This window comes from Dermochelys coriacea, chromosome 16 (genome assembly GCF_009764565.3).
Source record: "Dermochelys coriacea isolate rDerCor1 chromosome 16, rDerCor1.pri.v4, whole genome shotgun sequence".
Taxonomy (NCBI): Eukaryota; Metazoa; Chordata; order Testudines; family Dermochelyidae; genus Dermochelys; species Dermochelys coriacea.
Window position 1 is genome coordinate 22,530,278 of NC_050083.1, and position 21,764 is coordinate 22,552,041.

At 41.5% G+C, this 21,764-nt stretch overlaps 2 protein-coding genes across 5 annotated transcripts in view; one reads left to right on the top strand and one right to left on the bottom strand.

The window, feature by feature from the left end:
* The window catches only part of LOC119844411 (spermatid perinuclear RNA binding protein), a 93,047-nt gene extending 82,652 nt beyond the window's left edge, over positions 1-10,395 (bottom strand). For 2 of the 4 annotated variants that reach the window (XM_038375201.2, XM_038375191.2), the window contains exon 1: positions 9,649-9,772. The gene's annotated coding sequence lies outside the window, so the exon portion shown is untranslated. Of the gene's footprint in view, positions 1-9,648; positions 9,773-9,818 lie in introns of those variants that run through there. The other 2 variants (XM_038375193.2, XM_038375192.2) reach the window with 2 other exon arrangements.
* CRB2 (crumbs cell polarity complex component 2) overlaps positions 9,739-21,764 on the top strand; it is a 132,024-nt gene continuing 119,998 nt past the window's right edge. The window contains exon 1 of the mRNA XM_043498888.1: positions 9,739-10,102. The gene's annotated coding sequence lies outside the window, so the exon portion shown is untranslated. The remainder of the gene's footprint in view (positions 10,103-21,764) is intronic.

Genomic DNA, 21,764 nt, shown 5'->3' on the forward strand with positions numbered 1-21,764 from the left:
TTAAACTCAGATTAATTAAATCTGTCTCGTCACAAAAATGGCTTCAGCAGAATTTTAAGATTATGATTCCAAAATAGCCAGGGACCTACCTTCCTGTTTGAGATCCACTCCTTTCCCTAGTCATTTTGCTGCATCTGCAACCACAGAGGCATTTGAGCTGTAGCTTCTTCAATGTAAGAAAGAGGAGCTGCTGCATGACTCACTTTATGATGGACTTGAACTCTGGATTTAAAACGACCCCATGGTCCAATATTGACATTTGGGTCAACAATGCACCCAGTTCTGGCAAAGTACGGGTTAACTGACACTAGGATTTATGGCCGTGGTGGTTTTTCTTCCTATACCTCCTAGTTTGGGGGAGAGGCAGTGGCTACATCATTTGCATTCCTATAATTGTATTTCTAATTTACCGTAAAGTCACAAAACCCCGGACACAAACATTTCTGATGCTTTTATCTAGCGTCTAAATACATAAAAATCTATAGTTGCCACTGAGGCAACTTCCTACCTTCCGCTCGTACAATCCAAAAAACTGGAGATGCACTTATTGATGGTGTTCAAGTGCCAGCATGGCTCCAGGCTGCACAACCATCACAGAATTTGTTACACAATTAGCTATGTTGCACAGCCAAAGGAAAAGCAAGATTCCCCAACACAAAGGAAACATCAGTTCAGCAACAGGTGCTGGCATCTGCAACTGGTAACAAGTAACGATATACATTCCTCTGGACAACTGGCCTTCCCAACCTTCTTTACACTCAGTAAATAAAGTAGGATGGCCATCTCCACACCAGAATCAGCATCTAGTACACAACTATGAGAACACTATGTAGCTTCTTCAAGACAGAGCCAAAAAAACTAGCTGTGCAGGATGTCTTTCATAATTCTCTCCACTCTCCTTCACCTGCTTGCTGGAATGAAGTTGGAGAAGCACTACATTCCATTCCCCACCGCTGCCAGCGCCACATTGAGGCCCAGGTAATTAGCTACCTGTTAATCAGTGTTATTTAAATTTGAGTCCAAGGGTCAACTAAATGACAACATGGACTATTCAGCACTTTGAGATCACCTGATGAAAAGTGCTATACAAGAGCCAGGTACTCTTACTAGTTTTTAAGTTGATGCACAAACATCCAAAGCCCAGTTCTGCTCTGTGTCTGCATAAGTGAGGGTAACTTGGGTAAGGGTTACAGAGTTGGCTCTATAGTCTAGCTTGACATACTACAGTGTAATAAAAAATGAGGTTCACTCCTAATACAGGAAACTGCCAAATAACAGGACTTCAAAGACTTCTACAGTTACATTTTCACATGCTTTATTTTCTTTTTAATAGAACAAACATGCCCTTCCCTCTGCCCACTCATTCGGTTTGACTTGGATACCTTTTTTCATCCACCCAGACACCACCCGCTTGTCCCAGTGATACCGTTGGTACATCTGTTGACTGTCTTGGTAAATGGGCAAAGAAAAGAATTTGCATCAAGTTTAAATGCTGTTTTCTTTGTGTGCAAAGTCATCCGCAACGTTAGTATAGTCACATACTTCAACAATGTGCAGCTGAATGCAACATCTTGGCCCACGCTATCATACTGGGGTTTGTACTCTGTGTGTCTTTCTACATAAAAAACCACGCAAGATCTTTCCCTTGGATGTCAAGTTTACTGAAAGTGTTAAATGAATTACACAGGCAACAATGATTTGATTGCTTTAAGATTAAGAAAACCACACCACACAAGGTCCTGTAGCCAGCAATAAAAATTCCGCAGGCGCAGAACTTCCACACCACCCTATCGACCTAGAAACACCTAGGGATTTATTACAACCTACTTTAGAACTCTCTCACTTTTCAAGTGGAAATGGCCCATGAGGTGTTACAGAATTCTAGTGGTTCTGATTTTATTATTGGTGTAATCAACTGTACAGCTTGGAAATTAACTACATGAGCAATGCCTCTGCAAGTGATGCTATATCTATGCCTGAGGTAAGGCTAAAGTTACAGCAAAGCTCAACAGTCAGATCACTGGTGGACACCCAAGTTTACCAGATAAAACAAAAAATGGAAATTGTTCCTAGTGAATGTCCTAGCGCCCCCCCCCCATCACAGGAATTAGAGAATTAAAGACCATCTCCGATCAACTTGTCCATCTCTCTTGCCTTTGCATTATGCTGTCAGTTTCTCAGTATATGAGTTCACTTACTATTATGTCAAATTAGGTTAAGTTAAAATAATTATTTCATTCCTTTCACCGTTAACCACTTCAGGAAGTTTAACAATCTAAATGCCAATTATTTTCTAAGATTTTCCAAACCCACTTAATATTTCAGTAAAAACCTATTTAAAATAAATGCAAAACAAAAACTTGCAACCACAATATTAAATTTACAGTAATACAGTAACCAGGGATGCCCCAGTTTTGTTTGATTTTTTAAGCATATAATTTAAAGTAGGTTTTTCCCCTATATAGATGATGCATGGAGGAGAAAGTCACTGTTAGAAAAGCTTAGAACTGCTGGCATACAAACCTCAAGCCAGACAAATTAGAGTCTAGTAAAACAGCATATAATTTACATTTTGTTATGTCAATCACAAGCAGCATCTTGAGGCTCTTTACGACTAGTACACCAAACCACAACATAAAAAATGTTTTAAATCATCCCCTACAGAGAGAATAGCTAACTGTCAACTATTCAAGGGATTTCCTTAAATGAACAAGCACGTAGATTCTTAGAATTAACTCTCTTCAATATCAGTGTTTTGAACACACATTTACTGCCTATTTCCTCAATCAATTACAGAAACTATACCATAAAAACTGACTTTGCATAGCTACAGAAAGTCAAACTGGAAGATTAACACACAGATTGTAATAATCCATGATCTTTATTACCTTGAGCAATCAATCAACAGATGAACAAGTGGCCCAGTAGTCTGGCAGCCCAGCACTAGCATATGGGACAGCTATGGGATCAGTCTCAGAATTCCTGCTCTCTGGTTAGCAGAACCAGAGGCTGAGAGAGTCAGAGCAGAAGCTCACAAGGCACAAACAGAATAGCCTGTACCATATGCGCACACATACACACAACTTTTCCTTAGATCTCTTAACTAAGCACTAAGGCTGGTGGTAGTATCACTGATGGTCTAGGCAGGGTAAATCAACAGCATCAGACCTACATTTCCATTTCCACTCCCACCACTGATGGGAGATTAAAAGAAAATTCAGCATAGATACACTACAAAGCAAAAAAGTAAACGCAAGGCAGTAGAGTTGGATGGAACAGGGTCTAGACTTCTCTCAGCCCCCTTTTGTTCCAGGATGATTGGTAGAGCCCTGAAAACTGCAGATATCCACAAATATCTACACCCGCAGTTGCCAATCTCCACGGGTCATTTTTGCAGATTGCAGATCGGATGTGGATACAAATTTTGTATCTGTGCAGGGGTCTAATGATTGGGAGTAGAGGACAAAGAATGCAACATTAGGATAGTTCAGCTACAAAATAAAGTCAGGAAATGCGAAGGTCAAGGAATATACAGCTATGTTAACTTGACCAGGCTGCACATATGTAGTAATTCCTGTGCCAGCTTTTGAGAGTGGTGGTGATGGGAGGAGGGTGTTGTTTGTGGTGGATTTGTATTGTTTTGGTTAAAGGGACATCAACTTGCCCGTTTAAAAATAAAGTTAAAAGTAGTTTCAGTTACTACACCTGCCCAAGTCTCTCTCCCCCTTCCCCCGACTCCTTTTGTAGGTTTATACCATATTTTCCTACTTGATCAGTGTTTTTCTGTCCCCAGTGCTCAGTAAGAGACTCAGACAAACAAAAAGAAAAGGAGTACTTGTGGCACCTTAGAGACTAACAAATTTATTAGAGCATAAGCTTTCGTGAGCTACAGCTCACTTCATCGGATGCATTGAAGTGAGCTGTAGCTCACGAAAGCTTATGCTCTAATAAATTTGTTAGTCTCTAAGGTGCCACAAGTACTCCTTTTCTTTTTGTGAATACAGACTAACACGGCTGCTACTCTGAAACCAGACAAACAAGAGAAATTGCCTATACAAAGTGCCATCAAATGCACAGGTCAAACTGAAATAATATCTCTCTCTAGTCTTGCAGTTAATATTAAGTGGGCTCTTTGTAAGAGAAGTAAAAATTTCAAGACAATGAGATTTAAGTTGATGGTGTCCCTCTAAATGTGCAGCTTTGTATTTCTATTTATGCTAAATTCATACCACAGAGTACACCGAATGTGCAGAGACTAAGGGCATGGCCACACTAGAGAATTTACAGCGGCTACTCCATCCCCCACAAGTGGCAATAGCTATGTCGGCAGGAGTTTTGCCATTAACACAGTGCTGTTCACATGGGTGCTTATGGCAGTGTTACTTACGTTGCTCGTGTGGTGTGTGATTTAGTCACACCCTTGAGTGACAAATTATGCCGACATACACTGTAGTGTAGACATAGTGTAAGTAATGGTTCCTACAACGTTTCTGATATTTGCATTTTTTCCAGGTATTTTAAACTGTAACTCTGCAATTTTAATGTTGCATTAAAACAGTATTTTTGCCTCTAACTTCTTTCCTGCTGCATACGAAGCCTAAAATTGGCCTGTTTTGCTAACCTCCCTCAGCTTAAACCATGAGTTTGCAGTATTGTCTTCCTTACCTCTTGGTCTCCCAGCATTACTGCTTTCCAGGTATGTGCCACCTCCCATGAATGTGTTCATTTCAGATAATTTTCCCCAAAACTGTCATTTGCTGCCAGCGTTTCTAATCTCCCTCAAGTTCCTTTGTATTTATCCTCATTGGGGTTCAACTCCGCCCAGTTCAGTATCACTTGCAAACTTTATTAGCTGTGTCTACTTGATCTTCTAGATAAAAACATACTGAACAAGACCAAGAGATCACTGCAACACATTACTAAACATCTGCGTCCAATCTGATTTGTACCTTGTTTTAGGTACATTGGTCACTTTTCCAATACATGAAATGGTGCTTATTCCAAGATGATTTGAACTAATTTAGAGACAACGATTTTGAGAAACATATCAAGGGCTTTCTTATAATCAACGTATTACATCCCCCACTGCATCCACCAAATGCTACACATTCTTACTGAAACACCTCCAGTACAGACAATGGGACTATTCACATGAAGTTATCATCATGAGCAAGTTTTGCAGGACTGAGTCCTAATTCTGTAACTCTATCCAGACCCAACAAATTTGTCTAGACATCTATTTATAAATCCGCTACTGCTAATTGTTCATTTCCCCTCAGTATTTGCTGTTACTTTAAAGGTGGATAAGAGGTTAGCGTAAAGGGTAGTAACTACCAGGATCCTCTCTCTTTTCAAAGATCAGTACTGCATTTGCTCTTCTCCAGTCTTTATACATTTTTAGTAACACATCAGTGGTACAGTAAGTTTGCTAATTCCCTTAATAAGCTTCCTTATACCTCATCCACAGCTTTTTTCATAAATCCCTCCTCACTGCCTAAGCTTTCCTCAGTTTTCTTGTTGAAGAAGGATTTTAAATAGAGTACCACAGCCAGTTTAGAGCCATTCATTTAACCCACTTCATTCACAAGTGACCTACTTTATCTCATTTTCAGGTTAAGGCACTGGGTGGTTTGTGATTTGGGGTGGGGGTGAGAAGGGGAGGGAGACAGAGGATTGTGCTGCATGTACAATCTCCCCTACACAAACTGTCCCAAAAGCAGCATAAAAAACAGCACCATCCACCACCACCATATTCACCCTGTTTGTTGTGGTCTGACTATGGGCTGAAGCTGGGCCCATGGTCAGACCACAACAAACAGGGAGAATATCCACCACAGTGAAGACATGGCTTTGCTAAATCGCTAAATGTCTAACAGATGCCTGTGAGCATGCTCACAAGTGACTTTTCACTTGCTTATAACTTGTTAACCCACCCAGAACATTGCCCTCCTCCAGTCATGAAGTACTCTTCAAAAGAGCTCTATTTACATGCCAAGTCTCAAAGTTCAGTGCTACAACGCAACATGGAAAAATGTGTGGCTTTTATTTTTATTATTATTTGCAGTGAGGTTTTTCAGACTACACAGCACAACGTGGCTGAACACGCTTCCTTCCAAATTCCCAAAAGGATTCCCTTCAGTCGCGGGGAAGCGTTCAAAATCTCGTCCTGCAGGACACCTCTGCAGAATTTTAGGAATGAGGGGTTTTGAACCTAACAGTTTAGCAGCCTTACTTGGCTCAAGGCCTGCTTTGCCTAGATTACTTTCAAATCCCTGTGTGTAACCAGGACTCCCTCTTTCAAATGGGTCCTCAAAGCTAACCTCTTAATTGATGCTCACACCCACCTGAGCTATACCAGTGCAACTGCTGGTCCCTGCCCTTTATTTAAAAACAGCATTCCAGATAGAGTTTTCCTTTAGGTCTCCCAGTAATATGTACTGGATTTCTATTGTGCATTTAGACAATATGCTCCCTGTGTTTTTCTTGTACAGTGACAATCACATTGGCCAGTATTTTAATATAATAATAATAATAATAATAATAATTTCAGTACCTTCCAAGTAGGTGCATGTACAGTAGTATATGCAAAAGCAATTCCTTTTCAAAAGGGGGGGGATTAGTAATGGAAACAAAAACAATTATACAAGGATGCTAAGACAGCACCACACACTACACTAAGAGTGGCGAGATTGTTAGGAGCAGACAACCGAACACACCAAAATCTTACAGGTGCCAATCACAAACTGGTACAATCTCTCTCCCATGCCCACCACACCAGAATGGAGTACAAGCAACAGACTGGAAAGTTCCAGACAGAAATAGTGATGACCTTGCCAAGAACTTTCAGAGGTGAGTCCAACTTCCTAAAAACCACCAAGAAGTCAGTGGAAGCTAGAAACGGCCCAGACGGGCTGTCATGTATTTCCTATTTCTCCCTTTCTGGCAACCAGCCACAAGGTCCATCACTTACAGTAAGTCTTTGACTGCACAGGCAAGACCGGAGCCTTTTCAATGCTGAAAAGGCCCTTGCTTTTCAGAGATCGGCTTGTAGCATCACCCACAAAGGTGTTATTGTAAATGTCCGAAAAAGATCTATGTAGAGACACTAACACTTCCCCCTCCACCCCACAAAAAAGCAATGCCAAGTTTTTAAGGCTCTTTTCCCAAGACACACACTAGCCAGCTCTTCACATCCTTCTTCCACTCTCTTCTCAATAGACACTGGGCCCTCATGCTCACCATCACTTCCTTTGGGTCCCTCTTATAGTGTTACCACTATTACCTCAAAAAAAATCACCTTCACTAACAATCATTTCTTTACCAATGTTACAAGGACATTACATTATTCAGTGCTTTTACAAATGCTGTGGGTCACTATTTTATGTTTTGCTTATTATCTGCCTTTCTCTCAGTTTGGACAATGAATTAAAAAAAAATCAATTAATCAGTCTCACTTTCACTCTTTAATTGTACAAGATTGGGGCTCCAGACAAATATACATTCTGATCAATGCTGGATCATAGCTGGTTTTATTGGAATTATTTTTTAATTGTGCAACATTTTTATTGGCTTGGGATTTAAAATAGCTCATTTTAAAAAAAATGTAAACGGTGAGTCAAATTTAAGCTAACAGTGTTGCTTCAAATATATACTTCTTCCAAGAGACCAAGAAACCCCGATCTCTATCCCAGTACTAAATTACAGATAATTTAAATAATATGGAAACTAACCGATATGTATGAAACTTCATGTAGATTTTTCTTACATGATATCCTGTAGCCTTACCATGGTCTATTTACAGGTTTCAGAATAGCAGCCGCGTTAGTCTGTATTCGCAAAAAGAAAAGGAGTACTTATGGCACCTTAGAGACTAACAAATTTATTTGAGCATAAGCTTTTGGGAGCTACAGCTCACTTCATTAGATTGTAAACTCTTTGGAGTAACACCATTTTTTCTTAATGTCCATAGCACACTTTCAGTGCTATGTATATAAATAATCAGACATGCGAGTGAATAACATAATTTCTGTTTTTATTGAAAACTCAAGTTTTGCTCTAGTCTGCATCCCTCCACTGATTCTCCAGCTATCTTTCACTGCAGTTCCCTCCATCGCCACCGAAATCAGTGGGTTAATGATTAATACCCGGTACAGACCAAATCCAGAAAGAAAAAAATAGAAAGACACAGCTTTCTCAATTAGAAGAGATGCAAAACTGTCACAGGAATCAAAGATACCTAGACACAGCACAGAATGTTCACAAGTCACTGGGAAGCACGACCATTTCATTTTTTAAAATAAGGTAGGCTAGTAGACAATACAATGCACCACATCAACTAAGCAGTAGCCAAGTTCTGATTACAAGCCCTTAATTCTGTCAACCAAGAACATATGTAAGAATATAAGAACGGCCATACTGGGTCAAAACCAAAGGTCCATCTAGCCCAGTTTCCTGTCTTCCGATAATAGCCAATGCCAAGTACCCCAGAGGGAATAAACGGAAACAGGTAATTTCATGACAATTTCTCCCTGTTTTAAAGCACCACACTTCCACATAAAGGAGTTCTCTCCTCTCTCTGGGCTGAAAGGTCCTTTTATTATTCTCTACAGAGGTAATATTGCAGCTAAACAAATTCCCCTCCATGCCCAACAGACCAACCAAGTGACACTGGGCACAAACTAAGGACGATGTTTTCATAATGGCTGAACCACTAGCTAACATTCCTGCCCAGGCCAGGTGCACACCTGCTCCCAAGTATGAGCCCATCCCATGCACAAAACAGGGCAGGAGGATTTAGCGCAAGGACAGCTTCCTGTGCCTAGACACTACCTGCACGAGGACCCCAAGGGACAGGGTTCTCACAACCAGTCCTGCAAAGTCAGATGTACAATGCTCCCCCCACCATGCTCACCCTCCTCCAAATTCCCAAATGACACCCCAAAAAAACTGAAGAAACAGATTAGAAAAGAAAGAAAAGGAGGACTTGTGGCACCTTAGAGACTAACAATTTATTTGAGCCTAAGCTTTCGTGGGCTACGGATTAGAAAGAATCACTTTGCCAATCATGTGCTGCCCCAGCAGCGCCAACCCCCCCATTCACGGTCTGCATCGGCAGCCTCCCTGGCGCCCCCAGTGGCTGTCCCACGCAAGAACATCCCCTTGTGCAGAGTCCCCCAAAGGACCCGTGTATGCATCCACACTATGCCCCAAAGAGCAGTCCCCCAAGCCGTGCACCGCGCCCACCCCCGAGTCTCACACTCCCAGCTCCCCAAGCTCCATCCCCGTCTCCAGCTTCTCCACACCCGCTGCGCACAGCGCCCCCCAGGACCCGACGGCTGTCCATGCACCCAGCCCCCCGGCAGCCCCCCATGCCTCGTGCCCCTATTTTCCTCCACCCCTCCCGCTGAGCCCCATCCCACCTACCGGTGCCCCCCCAGGCACCCCGCCCCCCCATTGCCCCACACGCGCCTCCCCCCGTGCACCCCGCCCCCCACTGCCCGTGCACCGTCCCATCCCCCATCCGTGCACCTCCCCCGGTGCCGTGTCCTGCCCTTGCCCGCAGCGCCCGGCGCAGTGGGAGGGCGGCGGCCGGTCCCCGCCCCCCCGGGGGTGTCTCCGAGGGAGGCCCCGGCCCCGGCGGCCCCTTACCCCGCTCTCCGCCGCCGCCGCCAGCTCAGCCCCCCGTCCCCGTCCCGGCTCCGTCCCCAAGCCAGCGCCTCCGGCTCCGCAGCAGCGAGCGGGGCTCCGGCACGTGACAACGCCCCGCGCCCCCATAGGCTGGAGCTGCCGGGCAACGCGAGCCCGCCCCCTCCCCGCACCTGAGAGAGCGCCTACGCTAACCACGTAGCGATGCCGGCCCTCACGGCGCAAACGGCCGCCGGCCCGGTAGGCGAATGCCCCTTCTTGCAAAGTTGACGTAAAGTGCTCTAGCTTCGAGAAGCGGTCCCTTACCTGAGACCATCGCTCCTTGCGTGCACGGCGTAAACTCGCCCGCCTCCCGTCCCTTAGGATTAACGGAGATTCCGTAATTCTGGTGGTTAGGGAAGGCCGAGGCCGCACCTGACACCGGACCCGTACGCAAAGTCCGCAACTCTTCAACGAGGTCAGTGGTCTCTTACGGACTTTCCGTAACGCTCCGGCGCTGGTGCTGCACCTGAGGGTGCTTTTCTTAGGCAAGCTCGGTAGCCGCCGCTAGCGTAGGTGATGCTTGTCGCACTTTCGTATCCGAGTTGGTGGAATCCCCTCCGCCCTTCCCTTGGGGGTGGGGAGGGAGTCGGGGCTGAGGTGAGGGGCAGGTGGGAGCAGGGGTTCTTCCTCCCCACTCGGACCCAGGGACTGCTCCCACTTCCCCCCAGAGCAGGAGGCATCCGCCGAGGCATTAGCCTCACCAAGTGAGCAAAACCCATGAGCCTGGCCTTAAAAAAGTACAACACTCAACAACCAAGAACCTCTAACTGTTGGGTTATTCTCATTTGCTTTCTGTTTCCTGACCAGGTAAGGGTCACATTTTCCAGCTTTTCCCCACAAACACAAGGGTTTGGCTTCCTTAATTGAAGCCTTAATTAATTAATAAATTAATGGGTAAATTTGTTAGTCTCTAAGGTGCCACAAGTCCTCCTTTCCTTTTTGCGAATGCAGACTAACCCGGCTGCTACTCTGAACCCTTAATTAAGCTGAGGTTCACCCATAATCACTTACTGCTGGAGCTGCCACTTTAAGAAAAAAAAAAAAACCCAAATCACCAGACTAATGGTAAGCACCTAACTAATACAAAGTCACACTCTTGTGCACCAGGCCCCAGCCCCAGCATTGCAGTTGTCTGTGTACAAGCAATATTTATAGACAATTAATTGAAATGTAGAGAGGTGAAGGGGCTTGTCCAAAGCCACACAGTAAGTCGGTTGACAGAGTGAAGAAAAAACTCCCATCCCTCTGCTCCAATAAGATGCTGCCTTTCTATGATTTATACCCAATAGATAAATCAATATCAAGTAAGAAAAGTATGTAAATTCAGGAGAGAAGCAATACTTCTGGAGAAATCCTCAGCAATTACTCATACTCAGATTTCCAGATCAGGTCATCTCCAGTCTGTATTTACACTTGTAGAGCTTTATAAGACTTTAGCATTTATTGTTCTCCAGTTCTTTCACTGGAATTCAAGACAAACCCCAGGATTCTCTTATTCAAGTCAACCTCTAGCTTTCCTGCAGTAGTTCTTCCTAACCCAGGTCATGTGTCCATTCTAGAACTTCAGGTACAGAATGAACACTTGGGAGGTACCATGATCACTTCAGATGTAGAGCATCTCAATCAAATACCTGATGTGTCCTTAAAGCTCTGCAAAAACTGTGAGTGTGGGTTATTTTGGGTGCCTGTTTGATGGAAACCTTAGGTTTTGCTTCAATAGAATTACCATAGGTTTACCCCTAAAACATGAGGCAATCCTAGCCAATATTTTCAAATGAGTGCCTAAGTTAAGTTCATAAAGCCGTAATTAGGTACCTAAGTAAGATTTTTCTGAAGATGTAGGAACATCAGTCAGTGGAAATTGACCAGCACCAACTTTCAGGTGCTTATGTATCTACACACCCAGTTTTCAAGACATTAGCCCATGGTAGTAAACTATACAATATCACTTTTTTTCCCTGAAGGATCCTAAGTTCCCTTTTAAAAAAACAAATTTGATACCTATGGTAAAAATTAAAGGTGTCCACTTCTGGGATGGAAGGCATGAATAGCCATCTGTACAGCATACTGCACCACATGGGCTGAGGAAATATTTGACTGAGAAGGACAATGGGATTATGAGATCTTCAGTGCCCAGGTAGAGCAGTTCTTAATGTCCCAATTTGTAGCAAGTGGCAAGGAACTCAGTTTGTTTCCTTGAAGAATAAATGGCTGAGCTGTACCTGAGCTTTCTTGGTTTTCTAGATATTTTATACTAGTGTGCGTGGAGCCCTTGGGCCCTAACCCTGAAATATTACAGGTGTGCTTAATTTCATGCACTGTTAATAGTCCCATTGAGGTCAGTGGAAATAGTCACGGTGTGTAAAGTTAACACGGAGTGGGATCTAAGCCATCACCGAGCTTCATAGTTATACCTTATAAGTCACCTCACGTTTCTGCCATGTAAACTGGGGACAACATTAGAATATTTGTGGCCTTAGAAGAAAGTAATTACAAGAAATCTCTACCATTGCTTTAAAGTCTGGGGTGAAGATTTTCAAAGCAATGAAAATGTCTGGCTAAACCCCTGTATTGCTTTAAAAAATTCAGCCTATGCCTTTTCTAATTCTGTTTCGAGAAGGACAAGAAAAGTGTTGCTAGAAAATCAAGGACTGGTCCAAAGACTTGGTGTGAAGAGATGGTCGTTTTATTTGAAATTGATGATTGCAGATGAAGATGCAGCAGAAACTGAGACCAGGGAAAGGATATTGGAGGAGATAATGGAACGGAAGGGACAGCACAAAGAGGGTGGAGTGACTGCACAGAGGAGCAAAACATGTAGCAAAGAAAAATCTGCAGGAGACAGTCAATGTGTTTTAGAAAGTGGAGCTTTTGCAGGCGGTCGGAACGAGAGATTTTCAGCTAGGGTCTGAATTATATGTTTTATGAAATCTCACATTTTTCTGTTGAGTTTCTCTCCCTTGAGCTAGTGCTTTGCCAAGGGCAAAAGCATTGAGGAGAGGGGACTGATAGATTATTTTAGAATACAGGAGATTGCAAGAGCTTTGGTGCTACAGTACAAGGTTATAAATTTAACAAGGGAAAGAACATTTGAGCTTTGAAAGAAGCCATTTAACATCTTTCTTTAGGGATCTGTGGGGAAAAGGAAGAAAGTTGCATTTACAGGTGTAAAGACATTCCAGTAGTGAGGATCTGAGTTACACTACAAGGAATATTGGCATTAATGAAGGGTTATCATCTTGATACAGGTTGAAAGATATAAACTTAATTCTTTTATTGGGGTAGTGTATTGGCATAATAGAGATTTTCTTGTATATTGGTGGCTATAGTGGAAGCCATATGCATGCATCTCCTGGCAGAATTTATCCCAGAAGCATCATATAGGGCCTGAACCTGCATTCCTTGTGCACTCAAAAATCAGGGATTTCAGTGGGAATTTTGGGTGCCCAATAATAATATTCTATAATGCTTTCCATGTTCAAAGCACCATACAGACAATTAATCCTCCCAACACACTGGTGAGGTAAGTATTATTATCCCCATTGTACAGACGGTGAAACTGAGACAGAAAGGTGAAATGACTTGCCCAAGGCCATACCCAAAATAAGTAGCATAACTAAGTTTAGGCTCTCAACTCTGTGCCCATACACCAGACCTCACTATATACAAGGATGGGACATGGTAATATAGACAGAATAAGAACTGTGATATCCTTGGAGTAACTGAAACTTCACTAAATAAAGATTGAAATGTACCTGTGGCACGAACACAACCAAATCTGAAGGGTAGATGTTACCTCTGAAGGAATAAGAGTATATGAATTTAGTTTTGAACTTGGATTTGAATTGAAAAGGATAATGGGACTTCCAAAATAGATGTCAGGTTCAGAGTAGCAGCCGTGTTAGTCTGTATTTGCAAAAAGAAAAGGAGTACTTGTGGCACCTTAGAGACTAACAATTTATTAGAGCATAAGCTTTCGTGAGCTACAGCTCACTTCATCGGATGCATTTGGTGGAAAAAAACCAATGCATCTGATGAAGTGAGCTGTAGCTCACGAAAGCTTATGCTCTAATAAATTTGTTAGTCTCTAAGGTGCCACAAGTACTCCTTTTCTTTTGCAAATAGATGTGTTTGTGGAAATGTAAACATTCTAACTGAAGGGAGGGGCGGGGAAATCCAATTAACTTTTTCCGAGTATGCTGTTGTGCCTTATGTCTGTTTCTATCTCTTGGATTGTCAGATCCTCAAAAAAGGAACTGTCTGTTTTTTAGATTATTACTTAGGTTTTGTACTGCAACAAGTACATTGGAATCTAACCATTATAACTAAGAATAACACACAAATCTAAGATGCTAATGCAGGGAGAGAGGATCAAAGAAATAGTCTCAGGAGATTTTGGATGCTTACCACAGATGTATTCTGATCCAGTGTATGTGTCTGTCTGAAGTTACAGCAACACAGAAAGATTTCACTACATGGTTTTTAGGAGTAACCAAGCTCAAAGAATATTGTAGAAGTCCTAGGAAATGAGGGCAGATATTGTAAACAAAAACAACATTAATGACACATCTAGTGACCATATCCTTGGAACTTGTTTGTTATCCTTGGAACATTTTTAAATGTAGTGTTTAAGAAGTGGTAATTCTCTCTCTCTCTCTCTCTCTCTCTCTCTCTCTGTAAATGGAAATTTAAATAAGTTGATTGGAACCAACTGCTACCTGGGGTGTGTGCAGAGGGGAATAGGAGAGACTTAATCCAAAAGGAGAGTAAGAGGACAGAAGAGCTAAAAGTGTAAATGTATGAATTTTTTTAAAATGTAAACCTCAGACATACAGATGGATGATTTGTTAGGAAATGATCAATAATAATAGTCCCTGTATAGTGCTATACAGAATCCAACTGCTGTACAAACATTAACTAATGCTTGTGATACTCCTGTAAGGCAGATAATATTATCCCCATTTTATAGCTGTAGAAATAGACACAAAGTGGGGTTCCAGAGTGAGTCTGTAGATTAGAACTCAGGAGTTCCTGGCTCCCAGCTTTGTGCTCAGATAATGCTGCTTCAAATAGAAGAGGACTGATAAAAGTTTAACAAAATGCATATTAGTGCAAAAACCACAAATCCTTAACAATGCAAAAATCTGAACAACTTTGTGTTTCTGTTCTTTATCACTTAAGAAAACGGAGAACTAGACATGATGTCTAGTAGACATTCTAATTTACTTGGAAGTCTCGAACTTTTATTTCCTAAGCTCACTAGCATAACAAAATGCATCAAACTATGCCCAAATCTTACTCATGTGAGTAGTCCCATTGAAAGCAGTGGACCTGATTTTGAACTTGTTGAATTCAATGGGACTACTTGCATGAGTAAGGAAATCAGCAGAGTTCAGCCTTGTGAGTTGGTTTGATTAGCCTAATGTAGAAGAAATTATTCCATGCACTGTATATCTGATGCAGAAATTCAGCTACCAATAATAAGTAAAGATAGAGACAGGGCAGCAGCTGGTGTATATGACCAATTTATGAAACCATTTTCATGAGGACCAGGAAATAACGAAAAGGCAGAGGATAGAAAAAGGGGCTTTTTAGTTGCTCCTTGTCACTGATTTTATGTTTGGAGGCAATGAACCAGACAGTGAAATCTACAGTGAGGCAGCCCCAAGGGTCAGCATACAGTGGATGATATAACAACAGCTACAAATACTGTAGTGAAGACTAAATGGCTATTAGCTATAATAAAGGGGGCGGGGGAAACACTAAGTGAGCAAGTATGATATGTAATCCATCACATTTTAAGGGCTTGTTGGTGTTTATCTACAATGAGAAGATTCAAACAGAGTTTAGGAGAAGAGACGTTTTTAATATATTCTTCTTTATAAAAAAAGGAAACTCTATTTATGAGACTGATCCTTTGTCCAGTGACCCAGTTCTTTACAGATTCCAAGTTCTGCCTTCAGACTCTTTATGCAGTTCCCACTAAAACTAATAGGATGTGTATTGTATCTGAGGGCAGAGTTTGGTCCACATATAGAGTTAAAATGCTGAAATGGGGCCTTTTCAGGAAGATTATAAAGCCTGTGCCTAACTTTAAGCACATGAGTAGTCCAGTAGATCTCACAAGGGTCAGGAAATAACAGAATGACAGAGGAAGGGAAAAAGGTCTTTGTTACTCTCCATCTTGCTAAATTCAGGGCCCCACTTTAGGAAAATACTTAAGCATCTGCCTAACTTTAAGCATATGAATAGTTCCACTGATGTTCCATAAATTTAAATGGGACTATTCATATGCTTAAAGTTAGGCAGATGCTTAATACCTTCCTGAACTGGAACCTGGAATTAGAAAGATGGTAAGCCAAGTGCTCATATGCAAATGCAAAGATCTTAGGAGGAAATCTCAGTAAGGCATGGCAAATCTACCTGTCTTTAACACAATCAACAAAAAGTTGGTTGCAATAACAACACACTAGAAAATGTTTTCTGAATCAACTTTTCCAACTTCTAACTCTTTACGTTATAGAAAAGTAGAACAGATAAGTTTGGAGAAAAAGGTCACTAAGAAACCAAAGGGGAGGAAGAAAGCAAATGGGGACAGAAAAAGAATGTAGGAAGTATGTGAGTCAGATGTCGCCAGGCTTTATATAGAAAAGCCCCATAGAGAGCAGAAGGTGAAAAGTCACTAACTACAAGATTTGAAATAAAGGATTATAATATAAGCAGTCACAAAGAGCAGGAGAATAAGTGAAGGGTGGATGAAAGCTGCATTCAGGAACAGAGAATATTTAAAAAAATAAATAAATAAAAATCCAGATGAACGGTCACCCCACAGAGTAGTAGAAACCAAAGGGACTGAAAATACAATTGCAAAACTATACTTAAAAACAAAAGAAGAAGAAGAAGAAGAAAAGGGGGAAAAAGGAAAAATATAAAAGGAAACATTTTATCACTGGGGTGAGTGGGGAAGAGGAAGCAGTGAGGATTTAGCAAATAAAGTTGGATTGAACTTTCTCTTCATATCAGTAGCTCTGTTCTCTCTAGAGGGCATAGAAAGAGGAGTCACAAACCATAGGAAATGCAGAAGAGATGGATGAGTTTTGAAATATCCACTACTTATGTTTACACATTGCCCCACTAGAGCACTGCTTGTGCATCATAGAAGTCACTGTCTATACTCCTTTTACAGTCATACTGTTTCGTTGGGGCACATTTTCCAGCAGTTGTTCCTGAGAAATGAGAGAACCTTCTATTAACAAATCTCAATTAGTTGACGAACTCACAAGTGCCACTAATCCTGGGGAATCTATTCCCATACACTTATGTTTTCCACAAAGACTGTCATGCTGGATTAAATGTCCTATGAATGGATACTTCTCAAAGTCTGAAGTGCACTGCTTTTGACCATTTAGAAAATTGCTGTTTTATTATCACTTTTTTAAAGATGGACAAACAAAGGCCTGGTCTACTCCTTAAATTTAGGTGGAGGTAGTAAAATTCCACATTGGGGGTTAGGTTGGCATATCTACATTGCTAAGGGGTATGGATTTTTCACACACCTGAGAGAGACAACTCCATCAACCTAAATTTTTTTTCTGGCGTGATGTGATCAGCTGAAGTGCTCTTGCACAAGTCCCTAGTTTTGAGTGTTCATGGCAGGGTGTTTTCAACACAGAGAAGCTATAAAACTGGAGTTCAGTTTCCCAGTTCCTTGACCAGTCTGAACTTCAGGGCTTGGTACTTAACACACTGGTTCACTCAGGATTTTTGCTTGAGTGAGTGATTGTCAGGTTAGTTTGTTTATAGTTTATTATTTATATAAGACCTAAAAGTGTACAACCCTGGGTGCTCCACAGAATAAATGCAAAGATAACTTGTTGAAGTTATAAGCCCTTCTCCTTTCCATTCCAAAAAAGCAATCTGGATTTAGCATGGAAAGTATAAGACACCCTAGCTACATCAGTGCTGCCAGGCTTGTCTTTGTTATAACCTAGTCTCATATCACTCTACCACCTTTTTGTCACTATCAAAAATAAATGTGATGTGCTCAGCAAGTAGGGGAGAAATGTTGTGCTGAATATTTGCTTAATCAGATGCCTGATTTTTTTTTCAGGCCTATGTATCTTAAGGATTCTTCTTCTCCTCTCCTATTGTGGAACTATATTTTTAAAAATACGGATATCCTAGTGTGTGCCATGCTTGTTCATAGAAGGGCAGTGTCATGACTCTGGGGTACATACACTGCTGTAAAAAATAATTGCAGAGGACTCTGTTAATGGAGGTACGATGTATTATTCGCCATCATTCCCTCAGAGACTGATGATACTGATTCTGGGTAGTACTCTTCAGTCTCTCCTAGCCCAAGTAAACAGATACTATTAATGAAAAGCCCAGAGTTCACTCACAAGATAGTAGCAAACATTACCCATGTCCTTTTAGTGGACATGCCAGGCCATCTCTCTGCATATCAGCTTTGTAAGTCCTCATCCACATCGGTCAAGGTGCTCTTACAAATCTGCATAGTAACATGAAACAAGGAAGGGTTTCCACAAGCTGAAAGAGCTGAATACCAAAGACGCTGTCAAACTATTAACCTTCAATGAGAATCCAGTTGAAATTAATAGTAAGGACAGGGTGCTGATGGACCACCTGGCATCTCCAAATCCTTAACTTCCCTAAGTTTTGATTTGGAAAAACAGGGCCCGATGTACCAGCAGGCCTTTACTGTTCCTCTCTTCTTGTTGAGGGAAGCTTCTGGAGTTTTCTCTTCACCTATGGCACCCTAGCAGGACTTGGGAAGTTAATGTTGGGAGTTGTAGGGCATCTCTACTACTCAGCCTGTCTGTGCAGGGAAAGCAATAGCAAGAAGATTCTGCATTGGTGTGTGGATCTGGTGAGCCTGAGGCTGCAGGTTCCTCTACAGTGTTTTGTAGGTACTTGCTTTAGACAGTCAGGATTCCCATCATTGAGTAAAGATATTAAGCGTCTCATGACTGACCCTTTGTCCACAGCTCCCTTTTGCCCATTTGAATACTTTTTTAAACAGGGCAGGGAAGAATATGTACTGTATTGCTCTACTGTCAATGTCCAGAAAAGGGTTGGACTTTGGAGAAGTGCAATGGAGAAGCATTTGGATTGTTTATGAGCAATGTCTTGAGCCTCTGTAAGTGTATTAAATTGTAATGCACAATTTTAAGTAAATGGTTGGTTTGTTTGAATCATGGGAACCCTGAATAATTTACATTTGTGGTCAGCAGTCGATCACTTTATCTCGACAGTGGTGTAAATCAACATGGTCAGTGTTTACTGAACTAACAAGAGAAGAAAGATAATGAATTAAACCGAAAACCTGGCCTTCCTTTGTATCCTGTAGACAGGACTCAACGTATGTAAATATGGGGAGGCTTGTGCATATGGCAAGTAGGCAAATACTTTTGGGAATATTTGTGTCCTTATTAAAGGACTGATTGTATAGTCAAGGGGTTATTTTTCTGAGGAGGGATGCAAGTACAGCAGAGCAAGAAAGAATGGAGGATTGCGGGGGGGGGGGGATGTCATCAGGGTCCCACAGTGAAGTGGTCCACTAGCCTTTCTCCTCTGCTTTGAAGTTTAGTGTTAAAACGCTGTCATCATTCCAAAGGGAAAACAACTTGGGTGGTCTCTTTATTGCTAACCTATGGCATAACTTGACAGGTCTGGGCCTCTTTTGAAAAGAGGCCCTGGAATAGAAGGGGTTTTCCAGGTCAAGGCTAAAAGCAAAATATCCCCTATAACATGAGCCTCTGTACTGCACCCATATTTTTCTAAATGATTTGGCTTATCTTTAATATTTATGCTGCTTTCTAAAATAAACCCAGCTTCCCTCCCTGCGGGTGTTGAATTTAACATCAACAATTAGTGGGCTTTTTAATCTCTAAATGTTAATTTCTCTGTTTTCAATCTGTTTCTGGTATAAAAAGTTTTTATTTTCACTGATTTTTTTTCATTATTTTTTAATCCTCATGGCCCTTTCCTCCATCCCATGTCCATTTCATTTTGTATAGGTTTGCTCTTTTTTTGATAGAAGAAAGAGGTAAGTGTTAATCAGTGACCCTGAAACCTGTAATCCTAGCTAAGGGTTGAGTGGGGGTAGTTGGCATTATAGTCAGAGTAGAGAAGTCCTTTCTCCCAGATCTGTTTTCATCAGTGGAAGCAGAGAGATGTCAGGGGACCCATTTAACCCCCCCCCCAACTTTGAACCTTGCAGGATTGGTCTCTACATTTTTAACTGTTTTTATGGTCTATTTAGATTTTGAAGGCAAACATACATATTAAACCTCAAAGTTCTAAAAAGAAATAGAAATTTTCATGCAATTTTGCTATGTATGCATAATTTATGCATATTTTACCATGTGTGTAATATAATGTGTGTGTACATAGAAATGCCTTGCTCTGATTGCTCTTTCCTACATGCTTTTGAGGCTGCTAGAATCCCCTTTCCTCATTAGTTGTGCAGGAGGTTTTTATTAACCAGTTGAATAATTCCTATTCAACTGCATTGTTATTCTCTCTTGCTTGTATGATTATCATAGCTGCCTCTCAGCAGTTCTGCCTCTGTGCCCTCTGATATCTCTTGATATGCAGTTTTAATTTAACAAATAAATGTAAAAAGCATATTAAATACGGATGATGAGAGAGGTATGATTTTTTTATTTATCCTACTTACTATTTGGTGACCTAAATGTTTTCAGCTCCTCTAATTACTTATTTAAGACCTATTGATTTCTCAGGTTTCTGCTGGGAGGCCTTGCGGAATTCTCTGTCACACAAATAGCATTATAGCTGCCTGCAAATTAAGGCAAGCAGACAGAATGCTGTAGCATTGCAATAACCAGGCAGAAGGCTTATTTTAACCCAAGTTTCATGTGAAATATTTATGTACTGATTTAAATACTAAAGAGCTGGTATCCACACAGCCGTAAAAATACAATTATATCTCATCCAACTGCTACATCTTAGACCTGGAACTTCCCCAGCTAATTCCCCTGCCCTAAGATGTTCTACAGGCATTCATCTTGGTGGCCTAGAGGGTTAATGTCCTGTACAAAGGACTGAGGTTTGAGTCCTAGTGCTAGTCTCTTGCTCCCCAGATTTGAATGCTGATTACCTTGAACAAGATGTGACTAAAGTTAAATATGTTCATAAGTGTTTGTAGAATTTGGGGCTTAAGTAGTGAATGTCTTAAAAGTGGGGCAAAGGTGCTTCCCACTCTTCCGGGATAACTGTACACATTCAGGCTATCAAAGTTTGATGTGAAAGTAAAAGTCATAATGTCTGGAGCTGTTTTGCTGACTCTTGAGCTGTATACTAGACAGAGGTGCTAATACAAATATTCTTTATAATTTTTCTAGGGCATCACTTAACATCTATGCATATCACTTCTCTAAGGGTACATCTACACTGCAGCTGATTGTCCATTGGAGCTGAAAATTACACACAGGCACACTAGCTTTGATCAAGCTAGTGTGCTAAAAATAGCAGGGTAGCCACGGCAGCAGCAGTGGTGGCATCCCCACACAAGTACTTACCTAGGGTCTCGGACAGGATTGTATGTGGGTGGCTAGCCTGTACTTCGGCAGCTATGTTGCTATTTTTAGTAAACTAGCTCGATCAAAACTAGTATTTGTACAGCTATTTAAGCTTGAAATTATACCTCCAGCTGCAGTCTAGATGCATCCCAAGAGAAGACCATTTCAGTTTGAAATAGGGGAATCTATGTAAAGAATTCCTCTGTGGGCCTGGACAAGTGTCAGTGAAATGCTTCTTAGAGCAGCCTTACTCAGGTGGAGTATTAAAGTACTTCCACAGACCTGCAAAGGAGCCAAGGCCTATTATCTAAATCTTTTCTGTGGACAAGAGGTGAGTTGTTGATGGGCCTTTTCCAGAGAATAATGCAAGGGACAAAAGGATGAGAATATATGAGCCTATGTGTTAGTTGAACAACACTTAGTGGAGGCTTCTGGTGCTCTTACTTTGGAGATTTGGAGTGCAGGCCTCAAGTTCTGTTTTGACCAAACTGAAGAGGGAGACAGATGAACTTA